This window comes from Olea europaea, unplaced genomic scaffold (assembly GCF_002742605.1).
Source record: "Olea europaea var. sylvestris unplaced genomic scaffold, O_europaea_v1 scaffold1290, whole genome shotgun sequence".
NCBI classification, from domain to species: Eukaryota; Viridiplantae; Streptophyta; class Magnoliopsida; order Lamiales; family Oleaceae; genus Olea; species Olea europaea.
Window position 1 is genome coordinate 40637 of NW_019230360.1, and position 18473 is coordinate 59109.

At 33.9% G+C, this 18473-nt stretch overlaps 1 pseudogene; it reads left to right on the forward strand.

Moving 5' to 3' along the window:
- The first annotated feature begins 11168 nt into the window (after window positions 1-11168).
- On the forward strand, window positions 11169-14478 carry LOC111374782 (annotated as a pseudogene).
- Window positions 14479-18473: the final 3995 nt, after the last annotated feature.

The window sequence follows — 18473 nt, forward strand, 5'->3', positions numbered from 1 at the left end:
TGCACACTTACATCTCTTTTATGTCTACTTGCATGTGCGAGCTTTATTCAATTTCATATAATAAAGTACGATCGTGCATGTCCATTCAATAACCACCATACACTTATATTTAACATTCACCAACTAACGTGCAACGCACGTTTTCCTCACTAGTTATGTATAAGACTGTATGGACAGATTGGAGTATAGTAGCACTACACACGAAAATTTGGTACCATCTAAGTTAGGTCTAATTTTCGTGTCCCTATGCAAGTATGAAATCTTCCATGAAATACATATACATAAACAAAATTTACTCATGCGCACTCATTGAGATTTTATCTCACATTATGTTCTTTTTTGCCCTTTTTAGAAAATTAATCGTTCGAGGCGGGCGATGCGGAGATGAATGCTATCGTGGAATATTCAAGATAATTTTTATGATGTTATATCAAATTTTATTTAATTTATGTTGAATTCATTTCAAGATTTTCTTATGTCAAACGTATCTTATTTAAAATACGCTTATTATGAATAATGTTGAATTGTAATTATTTATTAAAAAACCTATCGATTCATTTCAATACTTCTATTTAAATTCAATTTAAATTTTACTAACACTCAAATCGTTAAACATTCGGGTTGTCACATACTATCGGGCCCTCGAAAATCTGGAACGTGTTATCGGACAAGCTTAAGAATGTAAATTTACTGTCTCCAAAATTTGGAGGCAATGTTCCAATGATTAGATATAATCAAAAATCAAAGTCGTGTCTGGAGAGTCGTTATTTTTCAATAAAATGACATTTAAGTTACTAAGAGTGATCAAATTTCCAGGCAACTTCCTACAAGGACATTTTCGAAAAGATTCTTGATCTTCCCCACAAGTTAAGACAGCCTGCTAGAGATCTAATCAGTTAGTTGAAATATCAAGATTTGAAGGTGAGAATCACTGAAAAGAGAGCCTGGAATTGAACCATGGATAGAATTATTGGAAGATTAAAATTTCTATCGTTTTGAATCATACCAAGAATTGAAGGGATTGATCAAAGGAGTTAGGAATGATTGGTTCATCAGCCAAAATACCTATTGTCCCTGCAGTATGTATTCCACGGGTGACACCGTTCCAATTACATGGTGTCTGATCATGGGAATTCCAGTTCTTTAGAACCTCTAAAGGATCACTTAGAGCACAATTTAAATCCATATAGTATGAGTTCATAAGATTTTGCTCTACTTATAAACATGAATGTAAGAATTTTCCACCAATAATGGATAACATCAAAACTTTAGGTCATGACGACTTACAATGATCCAACATCTATATTTCTAGAGAGAGATGAAAATATAGAATTAACTGATGATATTACGATGCTTTTGGTGCGATGAACAATGATATTGAAAACAAAATTAGAGAAATGTTTGGCCATTCCTGGTTCAATGCTTTTCTAGTACAAAGCACTTTGATAGACGAAGTTCTCCTAGTGCTAGATGTGCACGTTCAAATGTTTCCCTCTATTCTTATTTCGACCACTACATTATGGCATTGTAGATAATACTTTTTACTCCATTACTTGTATCAGGAACTATTATGTGTTGAAATAAAAAATTGGAGAATGCTCCTTATCATTTAACAAAATTGGCATTTAAATAGTCTTACAAGATAACTGAAAAGAGAGAAATTTGCAGCCCACGTCTTACATATCAAATAACGTGGTAAGTGGCCAAAGAATAAATAAACAAAAAAAAAAGTCCCTAATTAATAGAGATTATTAACAAAGCTAATAGAAACAGTAAAAAACCTAAGCTTTAACGTCCTCCCTTAAGCTGATTGTTGAAATCAATTTACTCCTGAATCCGAACAACACCCATCAACTCACGCATCTTCAAGAATACATCAAGCTTCAAGGGTTTAGTCATTATGTCTGTAACTTGCTCTTGTGTATGGAAACGAACCATTTTTACAATTCCATCTCTTGTGAGTTCACAAAGAAAATGAAATCTAACATCAATGTGTTTGCTGCGACCACGAAAAACTGGATTCTTGGAAAGTTTAATTGTTGGACTATTATCACAATAGACTAGAGTAGGATCATGTTGAACAAGATTGAGGCTCCTTCATAGCCATATTGCTTGACTGGCACATGAAGTTGCAGCAATGAATTCAGTCTCAGTAGTGGATATGGTGACTACAGTCTACTTCTTCGAAGACCAAGATATTGTTCCTAAGCTCAACACAAACAAATAGCCTGATGTGTTCTTCCTATCATCTAGATCTCCAGCATAATCACTATCTGTGTAGGCAACCAATTCCTCATTTTCTCCCTTCTTGTAGAACACACCAAAATCAATGGTAGCTTTTAAGTATCTAACTATCATCTTTGCTGCTCCCAAGTGAAGTTTAGTAGTGCAATCCATGAATCTGCTAATGAGACTTACTACAAACATAACATTAGGTTTGGTAGCTATCAAATACATAAGACTTCCCACAATCTGCCTATAGAAAGTTCTGTCAACTCTGACTCCACCATCTTTCTCAAGTTTGAACCCAGAGATCATAGGATTGTGGACTGGATTGCACTTGTCCATGTTGAACCTCTCTAATACTTCTTGTACATATTTCTTTTAACTAATAAAAATGCTATATGATCTTTGCAACACTTCAATGCCAAGAAAGTATCTGATTTTTCCAAGATCGGTCATAACAAACTCAAGCATCATCGATTTTTTAAACTTAGCAAACATAATCTCATTGTTAATAGTGAATATAAGATCATCTACATAGAGGCATACAATTAAGACCTTACCAACTTCTTCAACTTTAATAAATAGGGTATGTTCATAAGGACATCTTTTGAATCATTGTTTCTCAAAATAAGAGTCTATACGACTGCACTGAGCTTGTGGAGCTTGTTCAAGTACATAAAAAGCCTTTTTCAGTTTGTATACCTTCTGCTCACTGCCTATCTGTTCATATGCTGGAGGTTGTTCAACAAAAATTTCTTCACTTAACTAACCATGCAGGGAAGCAGATCTCACAAGTAATTGATAAATTGTCCACTCTTTCAAAACTGCAAGAGAAATCATGAATTGAATTGTGTCTAATCGAGCTACAGGTGCAAAAACTTCAGTGTGATCCACCCCATGTTCTTGAGTGTACCCCTTTGCTACCAACCGGCCTTGTATTTATCCACTTCTCCATTCTCATTGAGCTTATTCTTGTAGTCCCATTTTACTCCAACTTTATTCCCTCCTAAAAGTAAATCTATCAATTCCCAAGTATCATTCCTCTCTATAGCTTCTATCTCAGCATCCATTCTTAGCTTCTATCACTTCAATGCCAAGAAAGTATCTAATTTTTTACAGTTTATTCAGTTTAAATTTCAATTCATCCAATTCTCATTTTCTCACCACATTTATTGAAATTCCGTTCATCACAAACAATCAAACAAATAGATCAATGCCCATTTGTTGAGCGTTTGTTCGATATGGGATGTGGGCCACATGGCTAATCACCTAGGATGCTGCAAAATCAATTTCAAAATGAATCTTTCGATCTAAATGACGTACCCATACTTGAAGATGTTGACATTCACGGTCATGGAAGTCATAATCCAATTAATTTGGATGATATTGATGTTCTCGAAGTGGAACATGAGGACGAAAAGCCCAAATTAAACATTCCAAATGCAAGGGAAAAGCGAAAGGAGAAAAAATAAGCAAAATGTTGGGATCAATTTAAGTTGATTTCAACAGAAAAAGTTATCGATGGCCTCGTAGAATCTAAAGCAGTATATAAATACTGCCAAGAAAGATTGACATGGTAAAAAGGAATTGGTACCACTCATCTCAACCTCCACTACAAATGTGCGGACAGACATGAACTTCTTCCCGCCAGTCAAACACAATTGCAATTTGACAGTCCAGGTGCCGGTTCTACAGCATCACCCCTATCCACGTGGGTGTATTCGGAGGAGAAAGCTTGAACCGAAATGGTGAAATTTGTTCCTGCCACTGAGTTGCCTCTGGCTATTGTCAACAATCAACACGTCTTCTCCTACGTTAAAGAATATCTGCAACCATGTACGTTGGGGTAAGTCGAAACACTCTTCGTACCGATACTATACAATATTTCAATGACTCAGAAAAATAATTAACTATGGATTTACACCGTTATGAGAGTGCTGTATCTTTAACTTCTGATATGAGAAGGGGTTAATAAAAGAGCTTATATAGCTGCAACCGCACACCATATAGACCTACTTTGGTGCATGCATAAAAAAATTATTACTTTTAGAATTATTGAGTTTTCTCATAATGCTAATAATATATATAATGCGATTATCAGTATTGTTAGATAATATAATTGTGAGACTAAAATTTGGTCTTTTACTTTCGATAATGCTAGTGTTAATAAGGTAGTCATCGATATATTATGTAGGGTATTGTAACCTAATTTCGATGGGTAATTATTTCATATTCATTGTATATACCATATTATGAATTTAATTCTGTAAAATGGCTTAAAACATATAAATATTAATTTTAAAGGATTAAGAATGCACTAGTATATATCACGATCTCCCCTAGTAGAAAATAAGCTTTTGAAGATTTTTGTGCAAAAACTATGGGTGATGACTGCTAAAACATTTGTTAGCGACGTAGGCCATAGATAGAACTCTACATACTTGCTATTAAAGTTATGTGAAGGTTTCGATCATTTAATAACTAACTTTTATAACAGTAGACATGTTAGAAGCGATGACGATGTTATGTTGAATGAATCTTATTGGATTTTGTTTTGAAAGTTAAAAGATTTTTGACATCTTTTTATTGGACCATAAAGATTTTATCGGACGTTTATTATCCCACAAGCTATATGGTGCTCAAACGCCTTATTATAATTGCAAGAATATTCCATAAATATAAAAATGATCCTGATTTTAGTGAAATTATAATTGCTATGGAATTAAAGTTTAGAAAATATTAGGAAGACCTGCCTATGTTATTTCATTTAGCATGCGCAATGGACCCCGATATAATTTATCGGGAACTAAATACGTAATTGATCAAATCAACAAAGCCTTAACGTTTGATACACCCATCACCTATAGGGATTTAGAGCAAACATTATGTGAAATATATGAATTATATGTGGACCGAATGGGTGCGAATGTTTGTCGGGTACCCTTTGCACCTACTCTTTCAATTGAAATTGAAGAAGATGACGTTGAAATAATGAATTTATTTCAAGGCATTAATATATATAGATATGATGCAACTGCAATGTGGTCATCTAGTGTCATGTCAACTACATCTCATCAAACATTGATCGCAACTCAAAATACGATGTCTACCAAATTAATTGATTACTTTAATAAGAATATGCCAACAGACAAAACAACTAAAAAAAGTTCAGAATAAGTAATCGAATTCTGGCGAAAGTATGAAAGATGTCGACCAGTTGTTTCTGCAATTGCGAAAGATCTGCTGACACCTTCGGCTAGCACTGTTGCTTCGGAGTTTGCTTTTAGTGCAGGTGATAGGGTTTTGACCAATATCAAGAGTCGGCTAAAAGAAGATATTTTGAAAGCGTTAATGTGCATGAAAGATTGGCAGGACGCTCATTTTCGACTACAAGATAAATACGTCGAAATTGCATATGTCGTCAGGTAAGTGATATTTGATTTAGTTATATCAATTAAAATTTCTTATTTTTTAATCATTTCATTTAATTTTCGTTAAAAAATTGTACAAGTTTCGACAAGTTGTCCGTGTACAATTTTTAACTCCGCTTACTTGAAATTGATGCAGTTGGTCCCAAACTCAGATAAAGGAGGATGATTTACATTTCATCTATTTTAAAAAGAAAACGAAAAAAATGGATTTTTCGTATATGTATTTTTTGTAAATGTATTTTAAAAAACTCGTCTTCATTACATAAATATTTGACACTTTATACAAAATATTTAAGATATGATAGAAATAAAAATAAAATTATCTTCATTAAATTATTTTTTTTAAATGCATTTGTGTTCATTTGTTTTTTCTATATAAAAAAAAAAGAAAAAGAAAAAGGAAAACAACGAGCTCGAGAGCCAAAGCTCGACTCGGCCCACGAGCTCGTGGGCCAGCTAAGCTACCCCACAATCAACGAGCCACGAGCGCAAGCCGAGCTTGTGCGTGTACAAGCCGAGTCGTGTCCTTTATATGGATATCAGAGGCTAGTTGGCCATTCCATTGACCCATATTGATGAGAATCTGATTCCACGAGAAATTGAACAAAAAGCCGCCGAATTGGCCTATAGCAGTGATTTCAAATTCAGAGGCTAATCGTACTTTAGTAACTTTACGTAAGGCGGATTTTGGTTTTTTTGGAGTCCTCAGTTAGTTAAAAGAATGAAATTGGTTGATATTATAACGATACTAGGTACTATAGTATTGGGCATCTTTACTTTATTCGTTGGATCTCTAGGAATTCCTTTCAATCAAGAATTAGATATATTAACCAAATGGTTAACTCCGTCTGGCGAGCCAAGCTCGTGTGTGTACGGGCCGAACTGACTTTGACTCATCACTAACTCTAAGTAAAACACATCTCACACTTATCATCAAGTTTAGTCCTTTTACTATTAGGAACATGAGCATGAGATATACATCCAAATACCCTAAAGCAGTCAACAGATGGTTTAGATCCACTCCATGCTTCTTCGGAATCATGTTCTTCAATGCAATAGTTGGGTTTCTATTTAGAACATGAATAGTCCAATTGACTGCTTTTGGCCAGAATGTCTTTGGAATTTTCTTCTCTGATAGCATACTTCGAACCATATTCATAATAGTTTGATTCTTTCTCTCCGCAACACCCTTTTTTTGTAGAGTATATGCAGCTGTCAATTGTCTCCGAATGCCATTTGCGTTACAAAAACTTTTGAAATCTTGTGATGTGAATTCTCCTCCACGGTCAGTGCGAAGAGCTTTTATACGCAAACTAGTTTCTTTTTCAACGCAACTTTTGTAATTCATGAATGTCATAAAAGCTTCTGACTTAACTACCAAAAAATAAACCAAAGTTTTGCGACTAAAGCTATCAATGAAAGTGATCAGATACCCTTTTTTTGCTGTTTGAAATGGGATTGATTGGTCACAAATGTCAGCATGCACAAGTTGAAGAACTTGAGAAGCCTCTATGTACTCTCATTTGGGCATGGACCTCTCCGTTGTTTCCTCGCCAGGCAATCTTCACATACCTTTGAATAGACTTTAAGTTGTAGTAGTCCATTTACCATACTTTTCTGTTGAAGAACTTTCAGGCCATTGAAGCTCAAGTATCCATATCTAAGATGTCAGAGCCAAGTCTGATATTGTGTAAGAGAGTTGAAGCAGTTCTCTTCTTTTGGTTGAAACTGAGCAGGTAAGATGACATTCTGTTTGCAGACATTGTAGTTTCCATTATTAGTCCTCTCTCAGGATGATGAACCTTACATTTTCCATGTTGTATGAGTACTACAAGTCCTTTCTCTTGTAGACGACCAACACTTAGCAAATTGTTCTTCAGTCCTGAGACATAAAATACCTCAGTAGTGACCTGTACAATCCCATTTACTCGCATTCGTATGTTTCCATTTCCCGTCACATTTGTTCTCAACTACAAGATCTCTTCAATTTAACGCAAAAAGAGAGAAGGAAAAGTGTAGCAAGTTGAATTGTCTTTGTCAGAATCTGGCATTCTCCTATCTATGTTGAAAAATCATGAAAGCTATATAAACAAATCGAATGGTATGAAAACAGAATTGAAATGGACAATGGATGGGTAATTTTTTGTAAAAGAGATTGAGCAACCAGTAACCAAAATAAATGTCATTGATTATTAATTTAATTGTGTGTGTAATATTCACAAAGTATATATAAATATACTTAATAAACAATTGAACTTAGGATGGCGATGGATAGAGTAATGTGGCAGAGAAATCTTCTGTATGAAAATGTGAAAAACAGAGTATGCCCGACTTGATCAAGTCCAGGGCTAAATGCTTTCATGAAATTAAGCTTCTTTAGCTTTTGAAAGAAAGACTTGAAGATTCTGCGCTTGATGTCTCCTCACTCTCGGACGAGAATGCTTACAATTTTCTTTGGTTTTTCTACAGGCTTGTCTGAAAATGGGGTATTTGCAGATTCAAGAACCCAATTCTCCATGTCCATGCTCTTTTTCTCCCTCTTTGTGTCAGTTTGAGCGAGAGAGACTATTAAATCTTTGAACTCGCTTAAACCTGAGTAGAGAATGCTGAAAACTTGAAATAAAGACCTTTCATTGCACTGAGGAAACTCCAGGAAGTTTCCTGGTTACTATTGTCTAGTAACAGGATCTTGGGAAAAAAAGTGAAGAATTTCGTTAGATGTAAAAGGATTTTTTTTTTTTTTAATTCTTTTCATTATTGTTTGATCGATTAATAACCATATAAGAAGTGGACAAGATCGATCAGCTCAACTGGAAACTGGGAACACCCGGTTAAATGTAGAAAATTGAAAATATAAAAATTAAAAGAAACTTCACTTATTTAATTATTCAACTCATATAAGTTATACTTTTTTGGTTTAATATAGGATTTTTCCATGTATAAATAGAACATTATTCTTTGTATCTGAAATTTGTCCAAATTATATTTTATTAATGTATAAGTAAAACTTCTTTTAAAAAAATGGATTTAATATTATCTTCAAAGAATTGTCTCATTAAATAGATATCAGCTAAAAAAGGAGTTTATGTGTAAAATTATTAGAAGAATGTACCGTTGAAAATGAGTTTGAAGAAAAAATGAGTTTTGTAAAAATGAGATCCCATGTTTGAGCCCCATTATTAAAATATTAATTTTTTTCAAACTCATTTTCAACTAAATATTCTCTCAATAAAATAATTTTATAATAAAACATTTTGCACGTAAATTCAAAAACATTTTTCTACATTTTAACAAACAAAACTCATTTTGATGAAATAATGGGCATCAATAGGGCTATATTTCAACCATATATTCTCCAAAAGTCAATATTATAAAATTTGTAATCCTTGGAGATGGGATTGGGACAGGTCCTACAGATCATCTTTCTCTCACCTCCAACTTTCTCTCTCTTTAAGTTTCTCTCCCTTAGTTATTAAAAGAATTGTTGATGCTCTTGTGGAATGCCTACCAGTGACGTTATACTTGGTCTAAAACGACGTGATTCTCTCTGTCTGTCTCATCAACGAAACTATGTTATCTGCATACAACATTATTCATATGAAACATTTAGTCACTATTTGGTTCAGCTTAAAATTTTGATTAAATTTTAAATCAAGATCAACAATTAATTTTAACCCATATTTAATAGGTCTCACAATTTTTCAATAACATGTTTTCATCAACTTTTTTCAAAATTTACTAAAAATCTTATTTTATCTAAGCCAAACATGAGGTAGTGATAAATAATCCGTAAGTTTAATTTTATTCAACTATCAACTCATACATGTTGCATATAACTGTATAGTGAGTGGGAAAGGAATATTATCAGCTTAAGTGGCTAATGATACATCAATTTCAATCCTCTGTATTTTGAGACAATAATCCAACTCTACATTTTGATTAAAAAAAAGAAGAAGAAGATTTTTAGTAGAGTTTGATAAAAGTTAATGAAATGTGGGATTGAGAAGTTGATAAAGTTGTGAGTCACATAAAATACGTGATTGAAAATAAGTTTGGAGAAAAAAACGAATTTTAAAAAATGGGGACTAAAGAAGATCTAAATATAATCAAACTATTTTTTAATTGACAAAAGATTCATAACTTTTGCTTAATATGACATTTACATTATCAATCTTTTTTTATCGTATTTTTATTCTAAAATTAACATAACTTTTCCTTGATAGCAATTTCTGACCAAAATTTGTGTATTACAGTAAAAAAAATTTCAACATATTCATTTTCAACCACAAATTCATACAACAAAATATTCTACACATAAATTCAAAACTTTTTTTTACTTTTTAACCATACGTTTTCTTTCCTTTTTTTTCCTTTTCCTTTCACCTTTATTTTCTTAATTATTTTGGGGAAAATTGGAACATGGAGATGGTGCATTAGGTTGGAGAAGATGACCCATTGATATTGAAGGATTTTCAACCATTTCTCTCTTTATCAATAAATTTTTTTTCACTTTTTTCATCAATTTTTTGTAAGAAATTGTTACTTATTTGTGGATATTTCATGGGCAACTAATTATATTTTTTGATTGGGGATTATTTCAAACTCGAGTTATGATTTTCAATTAATTTGTGCTTTATAATTCTCTTGATTAATGTGTTTAATCCATTGTGTTAAACATTTATTTTGTTCTTCTTGATTGTTTAGGTTTACAACTAAATAATTAAGTTGTTTCAAAGAATTCTATTTTGGGATTAGTAGTACGTAATAGCTATTGATTCTAAAACCTAGTAGCAATTACATTTCGATAGATTATGAAGAATTTTCAACTGAATGTATGGGTATTAACACTTAAGTTAGTAAACTGAGCTTGCGAGTTTACCCTTAATTCAATTCATCTTTTTTGTCGTAATGCGTTTGTTAAATTAAATTTAGAGAGATTATTCTAGGTTGTTTAATGAATAGGGTTGAGTAAAGAGCTTGTTTTATTCGACTAATATGTAAGAAGTAATTGAGGTAATTGAGTTTGTAATTATTCTCGAATTGTTGTTAATATTGAGAACGAAAATATATTGTTGTCATTGACATGAAAATCATTCTCGTGGTGACAAAATATCCCCCAATCACATTTTCTCGCATTCAATCAAGAACCACTTTGTTTATTTCAGATTTCAAGTCTTTTCTAGTTTAAATTTTTCGCTTTCCTTAGTTCAACAAACCAAACCCCCCTCCAAATTTAATCTATTTCGTATATTATTATGAATTTTACTTTTTAGTACGAATTGACATAATTGAATCAATCCTCTGCGGAAAATGACCCTTACTTGCCATAATACTATTTAAGAAGACACATTTACGCTAAATAAGGAAAATTAATTGGAACGTGATTTGCAACATATCAATTTTGGTGCCATGTTGCCAGGGATTGTTTTATCAATTTGTTAAGTGCAATATTTTTCTTTTTGTTGTTTTTCTATTTATTTTTGTTTGTTTTCTTTGTCATTTAGGTTGTGAATGAGCAAAAAACCTATGACACACTACAACCTAAGATCAAGAAAAGAGGCCGACGCATCGGAAAGTGGAGAAGACATTTCTCCAACTAGATATCTAAGGCGATTGAGCATTGAATCCTCAAGTGACTCCGAACACATAGAGCCCAAAATGGCGGATGCAAATCGGATCTTAAAGGAACTTGCAGCTCCAACTTTTGTTCAACAACCTCTATGCATTCAATATTCTCAAGTGGAGGAGGGATTCGAACTAAAGTCCGGGATGATTCATCTACTTCCCAAATTTCATGGATTCACTGGAGAGGATCCAAATAAGCATTTGAAGGAGTTTCACGTGGTTTGCTCAAGCATGAAACCTGCAGGTATATCGGAAGAACAAGTGAAATTGCGGGCATTCCCTTTTTCTCTTGCAAACACTGCTAAGGAATGGCTTTATTATTTGCCGGCCGGTCTTATTACCACGTGGAATGAAATGCAAAAGCTCTTCTTGGAGAGGTATTTCCCAGCTTCAAAGGCTACAAATATCAGAAAAGAAATCTGTAGAATTCGGCAATCTCAAGGGAAAAATCTCTATGAATATTGGGGGAGATTCAAAAGGCTATGTGCTAGTTGCCCAAACCACCAAATCAGTGAGCAATTACTTCTACAATACTTCTATGAAGGATTGCTCCCGATGGAGAGAAGTATGATTGATGCAGCCAGTGGAAGAGCTTTAATAGATAAAACACCAGCAGTTGCTAGGGATTTGATAGTCAACATGACCGCAAACTCACAACAATTTGGTAGTAAAGAAGTGGCACCAGTTAAACAAGCAAGTGAGGTAGGAGCAACCTCTCAAATTGAACGACAACTAGCCGGTCTTACATTGCTTGTGCAACAAATGACACTTGGGACAATGCAACAATCAAAAGTGTGCAGGAATTGTTCTATTGTGGAATATCTTACCTATGCATGCCCGACACTACAAGAAAGAGCCTCAGAGCAAGCGAATGCCATTGGGGGATTTTCAATGCAACAGGGACATAGATATGATCCATATGCTAACACTTTTAATCATGGATTGAGAGATCATCCTAATCTCAGTTATGGAAGAAATCATTTCATAGCTCCACAATCACAGTTTAATCATTCCCCAGGGTTCAATCAACAAAGGCAACCACAACATTGTCAACCTCGTCAACAAACTTCGTCTCAAAGTTTAGAGATGTCTCTTGAAGATATGGTAAAGTCCTTAGCTTCTAGTACAGTGCACTTTCAACAAGAGACAAAAGGCTCAATTAAGAATTCGGAGACATAAGTGAGTCAATTGGCCAACACGGTAGGTAAATTGGAGGCTCAAGGATCAGGGAAACTCCCTTCTCAAGCAATCAACCCGAGAGAAAATGTTAGTGCTGTGACACTAAGAAGCAGAAAAATTTTGGAAGAGGCACCAAGGAAAATGAAAGATCAAGTTGAGGAGTCAACACAAGAGAAGAACTTAGCATATAAGAAAGATAAAGCTAAGACTCCAACCTTGGGATCTAAGGTAGATTCTAAAAGTCTTATTCCTACTTACGTTCCCTTCCCTCCATTTCCTGGCAGGTTTGCAAGGTCCAAAAAGGATGAACATGAAAAGGAAATTTTGGAGACTTTTCGCAAGGTTCAAGTGAACATACCACTTTTGGATGCCATTTATCAAGTGTCACGTTATGCAAAGTTCCTCAAGGAATTGTGCACTAACAAGCATAAATTGATAGGTAATGAAGTGGTAAGCGTAGGAGAAAATGTCTCGGCGGTCTTGCAAAAGAAACTTCCACCAAAATGTAAGGATCCAGGAAGTTTTACCATCCCTTGCATTATTGGTAATACTAGGTTTGAAAAAGCAATGCTAGATTTAGGGGCATCTATTAATGTCATGTCATATTCTATTTATGCTTCTTTAAATTTGGGATCACTTAAGGAAACTAGTGTTGTTATTCAACTTGCTGATAGATCTAATGCATTTTCAAAGGGTGTGATAGAGGATGTTTTGTGCAGGTAAATCAATTGATTTTTCAAGCAGATTTCTATGTTCTTGACATGCAAGATGAATCAACATCTTTGACGCCACCATTTCTCTTGGGAAGACCATTTATGAGGACTGCGCGTACAAAGATAGATGTACATAACGGTACTTTGACAATGGAGTTTGATGGTGAGATTCACTTCAATATCTTTGAAACAATGAGGTATTCTAGTGATGTTCATGCTTGTTTTTCAATAGATATAATGGATTCATTTGTGCAAAAAAATTCAATTTATCAAATGAAGATGCATTGGACACCACTTTGATTAAAAGCATCGATGTTGTTTATCTTACCGGGTTGAGCAAGAATCTACAACTGTGTGAGGATATTGTTAAAATCGTGGCATCACTTGAGTCACTACCGAGTATTCCACCAAGGTATAATCTCTCCTATATTACTCTTCCAATATCTAAAGAGAAACTTTTACCTTCGGTGATGTAGGCCCCCACCTTGGAACTCAAACCTTTTCTCGAGCATTTGAAGTATGCCTGGGAGAGGGGGAAACAATACTAGTGATCATAATAAAGAACCACACAACACTTATTTTTGATTTTGTGAATTTTTGTCGCCAACGGACCCCAACCATCATCATAGCCATCACCGTCAAAACCACTAGGAGAGTATTTGAACCTCTTGTGCTTTCTATTTCTTTTTGCTTTTACATTGAGGACAATGTTCAATTTAAGTTTGGGGGTGAGGAGGTGGTATGTGCTAAATATTTTGTGGAATTTTGTGGTTTGTGCTAATTTGTTCTCACTAAAAACTTAAAAATTTGGGTTAAACATTGTTTTTGTTGCTTGTTTGTGTTGTTTGATAGTTTTACCAATTACATTTTGAGTATTGCATTACATTGATTTATGAATTGGGAACATGAATGCTAAGTGTTGTTTACTTTCATCCACTTATTCCATGATTGACTCTTTATTGAGCACTTGGGTCATGAGATTTATCAAACGCACTTGTTGGTTGCACTTGTAGGTTGTTAACGAATTTAAATGACCATGCTATTAGAAATTCTTCAATTACTCTACCAATGAAAGGATAAGTTTGGGGGTGGTTGAACTATGAAAGAAATTATTTAGAATTGTATTAATTCCCGACACAGTGATTGATTTTGTGAAATGTTCTTAGACTTCAAATGAAAGTTAGATGTTTTTTTCCATCTATTGATATTTCATAATCAAAAAAAAATTGTAGGAAAAAGTTGCCTACCCTAAGGAGTGTGAGTCAGCGTTGAGTAATCTGGCCCTATGCATCACCAATGTGTAGGAGACGATCTACGAATGAAAAAGACTACCCTGAGGGACCAGAGCGAGAACTACCTACATTGGAAAAATGAAGAAAAATAAAAGGGATGCTATAAGCATCTAGGGTTGATTTCGTTGAAGAATTGATGGATTGTGAGTAATTTGCCTAACATAAGTTGTGGTCTAAGCACTTAAAATTTTTGGTGAATTAATACATGACTTGATGATCTATTTTTTTAGTTCAAACCAATCAAATTTGAGAGGAAAAGATTGATTGATTTGAGGGCAACCTTAAGCTTTTGATACATTGGGTTAGAGTGAAAATATCAAGTTTGAGGGAGTGTGCATCCCACGAGTGAGAAAGGAAAGTCTGACCATTGAGGGTTGGGAAAATCACCAACTTGTGCATTTCGATGAATTGGAATGACCACACACACACACGAGTCAAGCATGGTGTAAGTTTAAAAGTGTTTGTTGTAGCATTTTCGTAAACATTTCATAAGTTATTTACATAATGTAAGAATTGAAGCAAAGTGGCAAAATATCGAACACTTGGAGTGTTTGTTATTATTATAATATTATCGTTTGGTTTTAACTTGTGTATTTGTACGCTAGTTTATATTGCTTTGTTCGAGGACTAATAAAGATTTAAGTTGGGAGGTGTGATAAATGCGGCTTTATTGCTCTTAATCGGACCATTAAATTTAGATATTTGCGAGTTTTATTAGCGATTTATTATTTAATTTTCTTATTTTTATTTTGTAGGTGAAAACTCGAGATTAAACGATGAATTGAAGAAATTTACGCGAGAAACAAGCTAAAGATGAAGGGAAACGAAGAAGACGATCAAAGACGTTGTCGAAAGAAGATTTAGCAAAAATTTCAGCGGGCTGGGCGCCGAGCAGAAACAAAAACTATGGCGCCCACGCTCCACTGTACCAGCGCCTAGGCGCCACTCGGGCCGTTTTTCATTGTTTTCAAAATCCCAGGGACCAATGCTGCAATTTCACGATGCCCAGAAACAAAAACTATGGCGCCCACGCGCCACTGTACTGGCACCTAGGCGCCACCCGAGCCATTTTTCATTGTTTTCAAAATCACAGGGACCAATGCTGCAATTTCCTTCAGGTTTTGGTTTAAAACATTCAACCAAATACAAGACTTTTTCATTCTGGAAACAAAGAGGGGACAGTTGGTTCTTCTTCTTCTTCTTCTTCTTCTTCTTCTTCTTCTTCTTCTTCTTCTTCTTCCTGTCTATTTTTTTCTTTCTTTTTTTTTCTTTTCCTTTCACCTTTAGTTTCTTAGATATTTTGGGTAAGATTGGAACATGGAGATGGTGCATTAACTTGGAGAAGATGACCCATTGATATTGAAGGATTTTCAACCATTTCTCTCTTTATCAATAAGTTTTTTTTTTCACTTTTTCCATCAATGTTTTGTAAGAAATTGTTACTTATTTGTGGATATTTCATGGGTAACTAATTATATTTTGTAATTGGGGATTATTTCAAACCCGAGTTATGATTTTCAATTAATTTGTGCTTTATAATTCTCTTGATTAATGTGTTTAATCCATTGTGTTAAACGTTTATTTTGTTCTTCTTGATTGTTTAGGTGTTCAACTAAATGATTAAGTTGTTTTGATGAATGCTATTTTGAGATTAGTAGTACGTAATAGTTATTGATTCTAAAACCTAGTAGCAATTACATTTCAATAGATTATGAAAAATTTTCAATTGAATGTATGTGTATTAACACTTAAGTTAGTAAATCGAGCTTGTGAGTTTACCCTTAATTCAATTCATCTGTTTTATCGTAATGCGTTTGTTAAATTAAATCTAGAGAGCTTGTTCTAGGTTGTTTAATGAATAGGGTTGACTAAAGAGCTTGTTTTATTCGACTAACATGTAAGAAGAGATTGAGGTAATTGAGCTTGTAATTATTCTCGAATTGTTGTTAATCTTGAGAATGAAAATCTATTGTTGTAATTGACATGAAAATCATTCTTGTGGTGACAAAATATCCCCCAATCACATTTTCTCGCATTCAATCAAGAACTACTTTGTTTATTTCAGACTTCAAGTCTTTTCTAATTTAAATTTATCGCTTTCCTTAGTTCAACAAACCAAACCCTCCATTTAATATATTTCGTATATTATTATGAATTTTACTTTTTAGTACGCAATTGACATAATTGAATCAATCCTTTGCGGGAAATGACCCCTACTTGCCATAATACTATTTAAGACGACACATTTAAGTTAAGTAAGGAAAATTAATTGAAACGTGATTTGCAACATATCATCAGTCTACTTGTACACTTTTGGTGTACATAATGAGTTCACCTCTCTCCATGTGAGTAGGTGTAAAACATGAGAAAATTACCCAAAATCCTAGATCTCAAATATCAAATTCAAAAAGAAGGATGGTGAAGTTTAAAATTTACTAATCAAGTGTTAATACAATTTAATAAATTAGTTAATTCATATTTATTACAACAAATCATCTACCCCACCCATACCCCAATCCCAACCCCACTCCTAACCACAAATTTCAATCCCCAACATCCTTCCATTTTTCTCCCTGATCTTTCTCTTCACTCTCTATCTCTCTATTAACAACTCACTTACCACCGCTTGCCTACACCAAACCAAGTCATCATCGACAGCACTAGATGTAAACAGCGCCTCGACGACGGTGCTGTGAAAACATCGCACGAGTAGTGGACGAATGAGCGGTGAAAAGTGCTATGGAAAACACCATAGTAAGTTATCACTACTACTGCCAATGGCGGCTCCTTACTTCGCCATTGTAGCTGCAGTAGCAAGCTGTTCATAGCTTCATTGACTATTTGTCAAAAGAAATATTTGGCTTTTCATTTTTGGAGAGCGATTTCCTTTTGACGGCACTGAAGGTTAAGCTGTTCTCACTCAATTGTTGTCTGCATCTCTACTTACTTGCCGTATTGAACTTAGAGCTGAGAATTAAGTGTTTAGGTTGACAAATTCTTGCAATAGTGAAAGAAAAACATTTGAAATTGATTTAGTGGGTGGTTATTTGATGAGCTCCATTATGTTGATGAGATGGTGTAGGTTGTTGTTTGATCAGATGTGGTGGGTGGTTGTTTTATCAGATATATTATTTAGCCAAGGTTTCGGAATGGTTGTTGGTCTTTTGCTAATGTTGTTGGTTATTTCCTGATCTATGGGGTGGTTCTATTATTATTGTTGTTGGTTCTATTGGTGGTGCTATAGGTAGCGATAATTCTTGTTAATGGTGGCGCACGTTTGGCTCTCGATATTGTTGGGAGTGGTGGTGGTGACAACCACCAGGTGTGACCAATTCTATCTTCATTGACCGTCACACTAAAGTAAAATTTAATCATAGTTAGTTGTAGATAACATAACTTAGTGAATGTAGTTTTTATGATTGTGGATTTGAGTTGGAGGTGATAGCGGTGGTGCCAAGGGCAAATTCGGCATCGAAATCCAGTTAGGGCGGAGGTTGACCGTCGATAATCCACGATCACAATAGTTCGATCGTTTATTAAAATTTGATTAAATAATATTAAAAGTTATTAAATATATATATGTAAATGAACTAAAATTCCAACATCTTCTCAATTAAATTTTTTCACTTATCCTAATTTCTTAAACATAAATTCTCAAATCAATAATCATAACTCATAAAACATAAATTACTTATCATAAATCATAATTCGCAAATATAATTTCGTAATTAAAACATAAAATACTTATAATAAATCACAATTTGTAAACATAATATCGTAAACATAAATTCTCAAATTAATAATCATAACTCATAAAACATAAATTACTTATCATAAATCACAATTCGCAAACATAATTTCATAAACATAAATTCTCAAATTAATAACCATAACATAATTAACATTCATTATTCTACATGACAACATCAACAAGTCAAGTAGCCAACAAAATAGAAGAAAAGCAAAACCAAAAATAAAATAAGAGGGAGAGAGAAAGAGTCACCATT